The sequence below is a fragment of the Pristiophorus japonicus genome, chromosome 3, assembly GCF_044704955.1.
Source record: "Pristiophorus japonicus isolate sPriJap1 chromosome 3, sPriJap1.hap1, whole genome shotgun sequence".
NCBI lineage: Eukaryota > Metazoa > Chordata > Chondrichthyes > Pristiophoridae > Pristiophorus > Pristiophorus japonicus.
The window spans coordinates 328,559,697-328,571,468 of record NC_091979.1 but is presented as its reverse complement, the minus strand read 5'-3'; the positions used below and the strand labels follow the sequence as shown (position 1 = coordinate 328,571,468).

The 11,772-nt window shown below is 43.4% G+C and overlaps 3 non-coding genes across 3 annotated transcripts; all 3 read right to left on the bottom strand.

Moving 5' to 3' along the window:
* Positions 1-1,381: 1,381 nt before the first annotated feature.
* trnav-aac (transfer RNA valine (anticodon AAC)) lies at positions 1,382-1,454 on the bottom strand. Its single transcript has one exon. It is a non-coding gene; the product is annotated as a tRNA-Val (tRNA).
* Positions 1,455-4,125: 2,671 nt separating this feature from the next.
* trnav-aac (transfer RNA valine (anticodon AAC)) lies at positions 4,126-4,198 on the bottom strand. Its single transcript has one exon. It is a non-coding gene; the product is annotated as a tRNA-Val (tRNA).
* A 2,675-nt stretch (positions 4,199-6,873) lies between these two features.
* On the bottom strand, positions 6,874-6,946 carry trnav-cac (transfer RNA valine (anticodon CAC)). Its single transcript has one exon. It is a non-coding gene; the product is annotated as a tRNA-Val (tRNA).
* Positions 6,947-11,772: the final 4,826 nt, after the last annotated feature.

Here is an 11,772-nt window from a genome sequence, read left to right as displayed (position 1 = left end):
TGTGGAGGACTAACAAGGAAAGGGAATACACATCAACTGGTATGACATTGAGAAGTGTAGAGGAACAAAGGTAACTGGGATTGCTTGTCCACAGATCCCTGAAGGAAGCTGGCCAGTAGGAAAAGTTGGTTAAGAAGTCATATGGAATGGTTGCATTTATTGGCAGAAGCAAGGAACAGAACAGCAAGTGGGTTATGCTAGAACTGTATAAAATTCTGGTTAGGCCACAGCTGGAGTACTGCGTGCAGTTCTGGTCACCGCATTGAAGGAAGAACGTGAATACGCTGGAGAGGGTACAGAGGAGATTTACGTAGATGTTGCCGGGAGTGGAGCAACTTTGCTATGAGGACAGATTGGATAGGATGGGTTTGTTTTCCTTGGAACAGAGGAGGCTGATGGGCGACAGCATTGAGGTGTATAAAAATAGGAGGGGCCTAGATATTGTTGATTAAAAGGGTCCATTTCACATAGTGGAGTGGTCAACAACCAGGCTGCATAATTTAAAAGTAATTAGTGTAAGGGTTAAAGGGGATTTGAAGTGAACATTCTGCATGCAGATGTTTGTGGGGGTCTCAAACTCACTGCCTGAAAGTGTGGTGCAGGCAGAAACCCTCACCACATTTAACCAGTTCTGAGATGTGCACATGAAATGCAATAAGGTGCAGGTGTACACAACTAAAACTGGGCATTTGTTGGCCGGTGCAGATACGATGGGCTTAAATGACTCCTTCCATGCTGTAAACCTCTATGATTATATAATTATCGGTTAGGATTACTTTCATGATGCAAAACGTGGCAATCAGATAATTAATGGTGTTTCCAGTGAAGAAGTGTTCGTGCAAGCTGGGGCTCGAACTCAGGAAGCTGAGATGAAGCATCTTATGAGGCTGCTGTTCGGTGTACGGGGAGCGTTCTCTCGAACGCTGGCATTTTGCAGCCCAGTGAAGAGCGGTAAACCGCTGTTTGATGCTGCATTCTCCACTTTCCGCCGGCAGCGGCTGATTGGAGAGTGTGGAAGCGGAAGTTAGTGCTTGTCCCGCCCTCACTCACTCTGGAGCTGGGAAAGAGCGATTAGTCGATGGGTTTGTTTGTGGCTTTAATTTTCTGTTGTGAAGCGTGGTGGCGTGGCAGGATCCTTTAATAATCTCTCACAGCTGACCTGAATGCACGGAATGTGCAGCTTTGAGATATGGTTTCTCCAGCATCAGGGCTGGAAACGGGAGGGAGTGAGAGACACTGTGTAGAATTTGAGTGTGAACAGAACTGCAGAGAGAAATCAGCAAATGGAACAGCAACGTGAGACACTGCACTCTGTTAACATTGAACCACTAATATGAATGATTTAATTTTATCTTATCATTAATTGAACACGTTTGCATAATGTTTCCGCCCGGTTTCGAACCGGGGACCTTTCGCGTGTTAGGCGAACGTGATAACCACTACACTACGGAAACGCTGTGGCAGTAACATTGTTGGGAACATAACCAGAGCTTTAACCTCAACAGCTGGACGACACTTCTGGAGCTTGTGTCAGGAGAATAGAATAACGGTGCGATATTTTGCAAGGTTGTGAGTGTGGCAGGAATTGATCCCGTGTTTCTCTGCCTTTATACATGGGAACAGGAGTGGCCATTCCTCAGCAAGTGGTTAGAATCTGGAATACACTGCTCTAAAGGGCGGTGGAGTCAGACGCAATCTTATCTTTCAAAACGGAGTTGGATAAGTATCCGAATGAAAAAAATTGCACAGCTGTGGGTAAATGACATTGGAGTGCGACTTGTTGAGAGTTGGCATGGGCTCGACGGGCTGCAACCATTCCCTTATTCTTTGATTCTATAAGTTAGTGGCACATTTAATAGTGTGCATGTGAGCAGAATATTGAAAGGGACATGGATTCAGTCGGCACAACGAGAGGCATCTGATTCAGAAGATTCGGGTGCAAGAAAATTCGGGTTTAATGACTTTAAAAGCATCATTTTTGTTTTGTGAAGAATCGGTCAGAGAAATGTTTGGGAAAAGAATTTTTTGCTGAAAAGGGCTCAGCACTTCATCTTCTTTTTTGCTGTTAGGGCCACACTTCTTTTCGATGGTATTCTTCCAGATGGATATTTTCTTTGCTGTTTCACAATAACCAGTCCCTTGCACTACAGTCTATCTCACTGTTTCCAACGTCTCATGTACATGTTACCAGCAATGAACATTTTGAACCAGACTTCTAAAGCACAGTGTCCAAAATGGTTTATGGATTCAGAGATAAAGTGCAGAGCACAGATAAGTTATTCAATTAAGGACTCACCTTCAGTTAACATTTCTTTAGTTGTGCAAATGAAGATCATCAGTCAATTAATGATGTTTTCCCATGAAGGCAGGATAACATATAATGATTATGCATTTTCTAAGTAAAAGCCCATGTGATTCATGGCGAAGTGGCAAATTGGATCCAAATTTGGCTCAGAGGCAGGAAGCAAAGTTTAATGTTTGATGGGTGTTTTTGTGACTGGAAGGATGATTCCAGTGGGGTTCCACAGTTTTCAGTGCCAGATCCACTGCTTTTTATGGTATTTATCAATGATCTAAACTTGAATATAGGTGTTATGATTACGATGTTTTCAGGTGTTATTAAAATAGGCAGTGTGGTTGATAATGAAGAAGAAAGCTGGAGACTCCAGGAAGATACAATCAACTGATAAGGGGGTAGAGCAGTGGCAAATGGAATTTAATCCAGAGATGTGAGAGATCGCGCATTTGTGGAGGGCTAACAAGGAAAGGGAATACACATCAACTGGCATGACATTGAGAAGTGTAGAGGAACAAAGGTAACTGGGATTGCTTGTCCACAGATCCCTGAAGGTAGCTGGCCAGTTGGAAAAGTTGGTTAAGAAGTCATATGGAATGGTTGCATTTATTGGCAGAAGCAAGGAACAGAACAGCAAGTGGTTATGCTAGAACTGTATAACATTCTGGTTAGGCCACAGCTGGAGTACTGCGTGCAGTTCTGGTCACCGCATTGAAGGAAGAACGTGAATACACTGGAGAGGGTACAGAGGAGATTTACGTAGATGTTGCCGGGAGTGGAGCAACATTGCTATGAGGACAGATTGGATAGGATGGGTTTGTTTTCCTTGGAACAGAGGAGGCTGATGGGCGACAGCATTGAGGTGTGTAAAAATAGGAGTGGCCTAGATATTGTTGATTAAAAGGGTCTATTTCACAGAGTGGAGTGGTCAACAACCAGGCTGCATAATTTAAAAGTAATTAGTGTAAGGGTTAAAGGGGATTTGAAGTGAACATTCTGCATGCAGATGTTTGTGGGGGTCTCAAACTCACTGCCTGTAAGTGTGGTGCAGGCAGAAACCCTCACCACATTTAACAAGTTCTTAGATGTGCAAATGAAATGCAATAAGGTGCAGGGTACACACCTAAAACTGAACATGTGTTGGCCGGTGCAGATACGATGGGCTTAAATGACTCCTTCCATGCTGTAAAACTCTATGATTATATAATTATCGGTTAGGATTACTTTCATGATGCAAAACGTGGCAATCAGATAATTAATGGTGCTTCCAGTGAAGAAGTGTTCGTGCAAGCTGGGGCTCGAACTCAGGAAGCTGAGATGAAGCATCTTATGAGGCTGCTGTTCGGTGTACGGGGAGCGTTGTCTCGAACGGTGGCATTTTGCAGCCCAGTGAAGGGCGGTAAATCGCTGTTTGATGCTGCATTCTCCGCTTTCCGCCGGCAGCGGCTGATTGGAGAGTGTGGGAGCGGAAGTTAGGGCTTGTCCCGCCCTCACTCAATCTGGAGCTGGGGAAGAGCGATTAGTCGATTGGTTTGTTTGTGGCTTTAATTTTCTGTTGTGAAGCGTGGTGGCGTGGCAGGATCCTTTAATAATCTCTCACAGCTGACCTGAATGCACGGAATGTGCAGCTTTGAGATATGGTTTCTCCAGCGTCAGGGCTGGAAACGGAAGGGAGTGAGAGACACTGTGTAGAATTTGAGTGTGAACAGAACTTTCGAGAGAAATCAGCAAATGGAACAGCATCGTGAGACACTGCACTCTGTTAACATTGAACCACTAATATGAATGATTTAATTTTATCTTGTCATTAATTGAACATGTTTGCATAATATTTCCTCCCGGTTTCGAACCGGGGACCTTTCGCGTGTTAGGTGAATGTGATAACCACTACACTACGGAAACGCTGTGGCATTAACATTGTTGGGAACATAACCAGAGCTTTAACCTCAACAGCTGGACTACACTTCTGGAGCTTGTGTCACGAGAATAGAATGACGGTGCTATATTTAGCAAGGTTGTGAGTGTGGCAGGCATTGATCCCGTGTTTCTCTGCCTTTATACATAGGAACAGGAGTGGCCATTCCTCAGCAAGTGGTTAGTATCTGGAATACACTGCTCTAAAGGGCGGTGGAGTCAGACTCAATCTTATCTTTCAAAACGGAGCTGGATAAGTATCCGAATGAAAAAGATTGCACAGCTGTGGGTAAATGACAGGGGAGTGAGACTTGTTGAGAGTTGGCATGGGCTCGACGGGCTGCAACCATTCCCTTATTCTTTGATTCTATAAGTTAGTGGCACATTTAATAGTGTGCATGTCAGCAGAATATTGAAAGGAACATGGATTCAGTCGGCACAACGAGAGGCATCTGATTCAGAAGATTCGGGTGCACGAAAATTCGGGTTTAATGACTTTAAAAGCATAATTTTTGTTTTGTGAAGATTCGGTCGGAGAAATGTTTGGGAAAATAATTTTTTGCTGAAAAGGGCTCAGCACTTCATCTTCTTTTTGGCTGTTCGGGCCACACTGCTTTTCGATGGTATTCTTCCAGAATGTATATTTTATTTGCTGTTTCACAATAACCAGTCCCTTGCACTACAGTCTATCTCACTGTTTCCAACGTCTCATGTACATGTTTCCAGCGATGAACATTTTGAAGCAGACTTCTAAAGCACAGTGTCCAAAATGGTTTATGGATTCAGAGGTAAAGTGCAGAGCACAGCTAAGTTATTCAATTAAGGACTCTCCTTCAGTTAACATTTCTTTAGTTGTGCAAATGAAGATCATCAGTCAATTAATGATGTTTTCCCATGAAGGCAGGATAACATTTAATGATTATGCATTTTCTAAGTAAAAGCCCATGTGAGTGAGGGCGAAGTGGCAAATTGGATCCAAATTTGGCTCAGAGGCAGGAAGCAAAGGGTAATGTTTGATGGGTGTTTTTGTGACTGGAAGGATGTTTCCAGTGGGGTTCCACAGTTTTCAGTGCCAGATCCATTGCTTTTTATGGTATTTATCAATGAACTAAACTTGAATATAGGTGTTATGATTACGAAGTTTTCACGTGTTATTAAAATAGGCAGTGTGATTGATAATGAAGAAGAAAGCTGGAGACTCCAGGAAGAAATCAATCAACTGATAAGGAAGTAGAGCAGTGGCAAATGGAATTTAATCCAGAGATGTGAGAAATCGCGCATTTGTGGAGGGCTAACAAGGAAAGGGAATACACATCAACTGGTATGACATTGAGAAGTGTAGAGGAACAAAGGTAACTGGGATTGCTTGTCCACAGATCCCTGAAGGTAGCTGGTCAGGTGGAAAAGTTGGTTAAGAAGTCATATGGAATGGTTGCATTTATTGGCAGAAGCAAGGAACAGAACAGCAAGTGGGTTTTGCTAGAACTGTATAAAATTCTGGTTAGGCCACAGCTGGAGTACTGCGTGCAGTTCTAGTCACCGCATTGAAGGAAGGACGTGAATACGCTGGAGAGGGTACAGAGGAGATTTACGTAGATGTTGCCGGGAGTAGAGCAACTTTGCTATGAGGACAGATTGGATAGGATCGGTTTGTTTTCCTTGGAACAGAGGAGGCTGATGGGCGACAGCATTCAGGTGTATATAAAAAGGAGGGGCCTAGATATTGTTGATTAACAGGGTCTATTTCACATAGTGGAGTGGTCAACAACCAGGCTGCATAATTTAAAAGTAATTAGTGTAAGGGTTAAAGGGGATTTGAAGTGAACATTCTGCATGCAGATGTTTGTGGGGGTCTCAAACTCACTGCCTGAAAGTGTGGTGCAGGCAGAAACCCTCACCACATTTAACAAGTTCTGAGATGTGCACATGAAATGCAATCAGGTGCAGGGGGACACACCTAAAACTGGACATTTGTTGGCCGGTGCAGATACGATGGGCTTAAATGACTCCTTCCATGCTGTAAACCTCTATGATTATATAATTATCGGTTAGGATTACTTTCATGATGCAAAACGTGGCAATCAGATAATTAATGGTGTTTCCAGTGAAGAAGTGTTCGTGCAAGCTGGGGCTCGAACTCAGGAAGCTGAGATGAAGCATCTTATGAGGCTGCTGTTTGGTGTACGGGGAGCGTTGTCTCGAACGGTGACATTTTGCAGCCCAGTGAAGGGCGGTAAACCGCTGTTTGATGCTGCATTCTCCGCTTTCCGCCGGCAGCGGCTGATTGGAGAGTGTGGGAGCGGAAGTTAGGGCTTGTCCCGCCCTCACTCACTCTGGAGCTGCGGAAGAGCGATTAGTCGATGGGTTTGTTTGTGGCTTTAATTTTCTGTTGTGAAGCGTGGTGGCGTGGCAGGATCCTTTAATAATCTCTCACAGCTGACCTGAATGCACGGAATGTGCAGCTTTGAGATATGGTTTCTCCAGCGTCAGGGCTGGAAACGGGAGGGAGTGAGAGACACTGTGTAGAATTTGAGTGTGAACAGAACTGCAGAGAGAAATCAGCAAATGGACCAGCATCGTGAGACACTGCACTCTGTTAATATTGAAGCACGAATATGAATGATTTAATTTTATCTCATCATTAATTGAACACGTTTGCATAATGTTTCCGCCCGGTTTCGAACCGGGGACCTTTCGCGTGTGAGGCGAACGTAATAACCACTACACTACGGAAACGCTGTGCCAGTAACGTTGTTGGGAACATAACCAGAGCTTTAACCTCAACAGCTGGACTACACTTCTGGAGCTTGTGTCACGAGAATAGAATGACGGTGCTGTATTTCGCAAGGTTGTGAGTGAGGCAGGAATTGATCCCGTGTTTCTCTGCCTTGAAACATAGGAACAGGAGTGGCCATTCCTGAGCAAGTGGTTAGAATCTGGAATACACTGCTCTAAAGGGCGGTGGAGTAAGACTCAATCTTATCTTTCAAAACGGAGTTGGATAAGTATCCGAATGAAAAAAATGGCACAGCTGTGGATAAATGACAGGGGAGTGAGACTTGTTGAGAGTTGGCATGGGCTCGACGGGCTGCAACCATTCCCTTATTCTTTGATTCTATAAGTTAGTGGCACATTTAATACTGTTCATGTCAGCAGAATATTGAAAGGCACATCGATTCAGTCGGCACAACGAGAGGCATCTGATTCAGAAGATTCGGGTGCACGACAATTCGGGTTTAATAACTTTAAAAGCATCATTTTTGTTTTGTGAAGATTCGGTCAGAGAAATGTTAGGGAAAATAATTTTTTGCTGAAAAGGGCTCAGCACTTCATCTTCTTTTTGGCTGCTTGGGTCACACTTCTTTTCGATGGTATTCTTCCAGAATGTATATTTTCTTTGCTGTTTCACAATAACTAGTCCCTTGCACTACAGTCTATCTCACTGTTTCCAACGTCTCATGTACATGTTAAAAGCAATGAACATTTTGAAGCAGACTTCTAAAGCACAGTGTCCAAAATGGTTCATGGCTTCAGAGGTAAAGTGCAGAGCACAGATAAGTTATTCAATTAAGGACTCTCCTTCAGTTAACATTTCTTTAGTTGTGCAAATGAAGATCATCAGTCAATTAATGATGTTTTCCCATCAAGGCAGGATAACATTTAATGATTATGCATTTTCTAAGTAAAAGCCCATGTGATTCAGGGCGAAGTGGCATATTAGATCCAAATTTGGCTCAGAGGCAGGAAGCAAAGGGTAATGTTTGATGGGTGTTTTTGTGACTGGAAGGATGTTTCCAGTGGGGTTCCACAGTTTTCAGTGCCAGATCCAATGCTTTTTATGGTATTTATCAATGATCTAAACTTGAATATAGGTGTTATGATTACGAAGTTTTCAGGTGTTATTAAAATAGGCAGTGTGGTTGATAATGAAGAAGAAAGCTGGAGACTCCAGGAAGATATCAATCAACTGATAAGGAGGTAGAGCAGTGGCAAATGGCATTTAATCCAGAGATGTGAGAGATCGCGCATTTGTGGAGGGCTAACAAGGAAAGGGAATACACATCAACTGGTATGACATTGAGAAGTGTAGAGGAACAAAGGTAACTGGGATTGCTTGTCCACAGATCCCTGAAGGTAGCTGGCCAGTTGGAAAAGTTGGTTAAGAAGTCATATGGAATGGTTGCATTTATTGGCAGAAGCAAGGAACAGAACAGCAAGTGGGTTATGCTAGAACTGTATAAAATTCTGGTTAGGCCACAGCTGGAGTACTGCGTGCAGTTCTAGTCACCGCATTGAAGGAAGGACGTGAATACGCTGGAGAGGGTACAGAGGAGATTTACGTAGATGTTGCCGGGAGTGGAGCAACTTTGCTATGAGGACAGATTGGATAGGGTGGGTTTGTTTTCCTTGGAACAGAGGAGGCTGATGGGCGACAGCATTGAGGTGTATAAAAATAGGAGGGGCCTAGATATTGTTGATTAAAAGAGTCTATTTCACATAGTGGAGTGGTCAACAACCAGGATGCATAATTTAAAAGTAATTAGTGTAAGGGTTAAAGGGGATTTGAAGTGAACATTCTGCATGCAGATGTTTGTGGGGGTCTCAAACTCACTGCCTGTAAGTGTGGTGCAGGCAGAAACCCTCACCACATTTAACCAGTTCTTAGATGTGCACATGAAATGCAATAAGGTGCAGGGGTACACACCTAAAACTGGGCATTTGTTGGCCGGTGCAGATACGATGGGCTTAAATAACTCCTTCCATGCTGTAAACCTCTATGATTATATAAATATCGGTTAGGATTACTTTCATGATGCAAAACGTGGCAATCAGATAATTAATGCTGTTTCCATTGAAGAAGTGTTCGTGCAAGCTGGGGCTCGAACTCAGGAAGCTGAGATGAAGCATTTTATGAGGCTGCTGTTCGGTGTACGGGGAGCGTTGTCTCGAACGGTGGCATTTTGCAGCCCAGTGAAGGGCGGTAAACCGCTGTTTGATGCTGCATTCTCCGCTTTCCGCCGGCAGCGGCTGATTGGAGAGTGTGGGAGCGGAAGTGAGGGCTTGTCCCGCCCTCACTCACTCTGGAGCTGGGGAAGAGCGATTCGTCGATGAGTTTGTTTGTGGCTTTAATTTTCTGTTGTGAAGCGTGGTGGCGTGGCAGGATCCTTTAACAATCTCTCACAGCTGACCTGAATGCACGGAATGTGCAGCTTTGAGATATGGTTTCTCCAGCGTCAGGGCTGGAAACGGGAGGGAGTGAGAGACACTGTGTAGAATTTGATTGTGAACAGAACTGCAGAGAGAAATCATCAAATGGAACAGCATCGTGAGACACTGCACTCTGTTAATATTGAACCACTAATATGAATGATTTAATTTTATCTAATCATTAATTGAACACGTTTGCATAATGTTTCCACCCAGTATCGAACCTGGGACTTTTCGCGTGTGAGGCGAACGTGATAAGCACTACACTACGGAAACGCAATGGCAGTAACATTGTTGGGAACATAACCAGAGCTTTAACCTCAACAGCTGGACGACACTTCTGGAGCTTGTGTCACGAGAATAGAATGACGGTGCTATATTTAGCAAGGTTGTGAGTGTGGCAGGAATTGATCCCGTGTTTCTCTGCCTTTATACATAGGAACAGGAGTGGCCATTCCTCAGCAAGTGGTTAGAATCTGGAATACACTTCTCTAAAGGGCGGTGGAGTCAGACTCAATCTTATCTTTCAAAACGGAGTTGGATAAGTATCCGAATGAAAAAAATTGCACAGCTGTGGGTAAAAGACAGGGGAGTGAGACTTGTTGAGAGTTGGCATGGGCTCGACGGGCTGCATCCATTCCCTTATGCTTTGATTCTATAAGTTAGTGGCACATTTAGTAGTGTGCATGTCAGCAGAATATTGAAAGGGACATGGATTCAGTCGGCACAACGAGAGGCATCTGATTCAGAAGATTCCGGTGCATGAAAATTCGGGTTTAATGACTTTAAAAGCATCATTTTTCTTTTGTGAAGATTCGGTCAGAGAAATGTTTGAAAAATAATTTTTTGCTGAAAAGGGCTCAGCACTTCATCTTCTTTTTGGCTGTTAGGGCCACACTTCTTTTCGATGGTATTCTTCCAGAATGTATATTTTCTTTGCTGTTTCACAATAACCAGTCCCTTGCACTGCAGTCTATCTCACTGTTTCCAACGTCTCGTATACATGTTACCAGCAATGAACATTTTGAAGCAGACTTCTAAAGCACAGTGTCCAAAATGGTTTATGGATTCAGAGGTAAAGTGCAGAGCACAGATAAGTTATTCAATTAAGGATTCTCCTTCAGTTAACATTTCTTTAGTTGTGCAAATGAAGATCATCAGTCAATTAATGATGTTTTCCCATGAAGGCAGGATAACATTTAATGATTATGCATTTTCTAAGTAAAAGCCCATGTGATTCAGGGCGAAGTGGCAAATTGGATCCAAATTTGGCTCAGGGGCAGGAAGCAAAAGGTAATGTTTGATGGGTGTTTTTGTGACTGGAAGGATGTTTCCAGTGGGGTTCCACAGTTTTCAGTGCCAGATCCATTGCTTTTTATGGTAGTTATCAATGATCTAAACTTGAATATAGGTGTTATGATTACGAAGTTTTCAGGTGTTATTAAAATAGGCAGTGTGGTTGATAATGAAGAAGAAAGCTGGAGACTCCAGGAAGATATCAATCAACTGATAAGGGGGTAGAGCAGTGGCAAATTGAATTTAATCCAGAGATGTGAGAGATCGCGCATTTGTGGAGGGCTAACAAGGAAAGGGAATACACATCAACTGGTATGACATTGAGAAGTGTAGAGGAACAAAGGTAACTGGGATTGCTTGTCCACAGATCCCTGAAGGTAGCTGACCAGTTGGAAAAGTTGATTAAGAAGTCATATGGAATGGTTGCATTTATTGGCAGAAGCAAGGAACAGAACAGCAAGTGGGTTGGGCTAGAACTGTATAACATTCTGGTTATGCCACAGCTGGAGTACTGCGTGCAGTTCTGGTCACCGCATTGAAGGAAGAACGTGAATACGCTGGAGAGGGTACAGAGGAGATTTACGTAGATGTTGCCGGGAGTGGAGCAACTTTGCTATGAGGACAGATTGGATAGGATGGGTTTGTTTTCCTTGGAACAGAGGAGGCTGATGGGCGACCGCATTGAGGTGTATAAAAATAGGAGAGGCCTAGATATTGTTGATTAAAAGGGTCTATTTCACATAGTGGAGTGGTCATCAACCAGGCTGCATAATTTAAAAGTAATTAGTGTAAGGGTTAAAGGGGATTTGAAGTGAACATTCTGCATGCAGATGTTTGTGGGGGTCTCAAACTCACTGCCTAAAAGTGTGGTGCAGGCAGAAACCCTCACCACATTTAACCAGTTCTTAGATGTGCACATGAAATGCAATAAGGTGCAAGGGAACAAACCTAAAACTGGGCATTTGTTGGCCGGTGCAGATACGATGGGCGTAAATGACTCCTTCCATGCTGTAAACCTCTATGATTATATAATTATCGGTTAGGATTACTTTCATGAT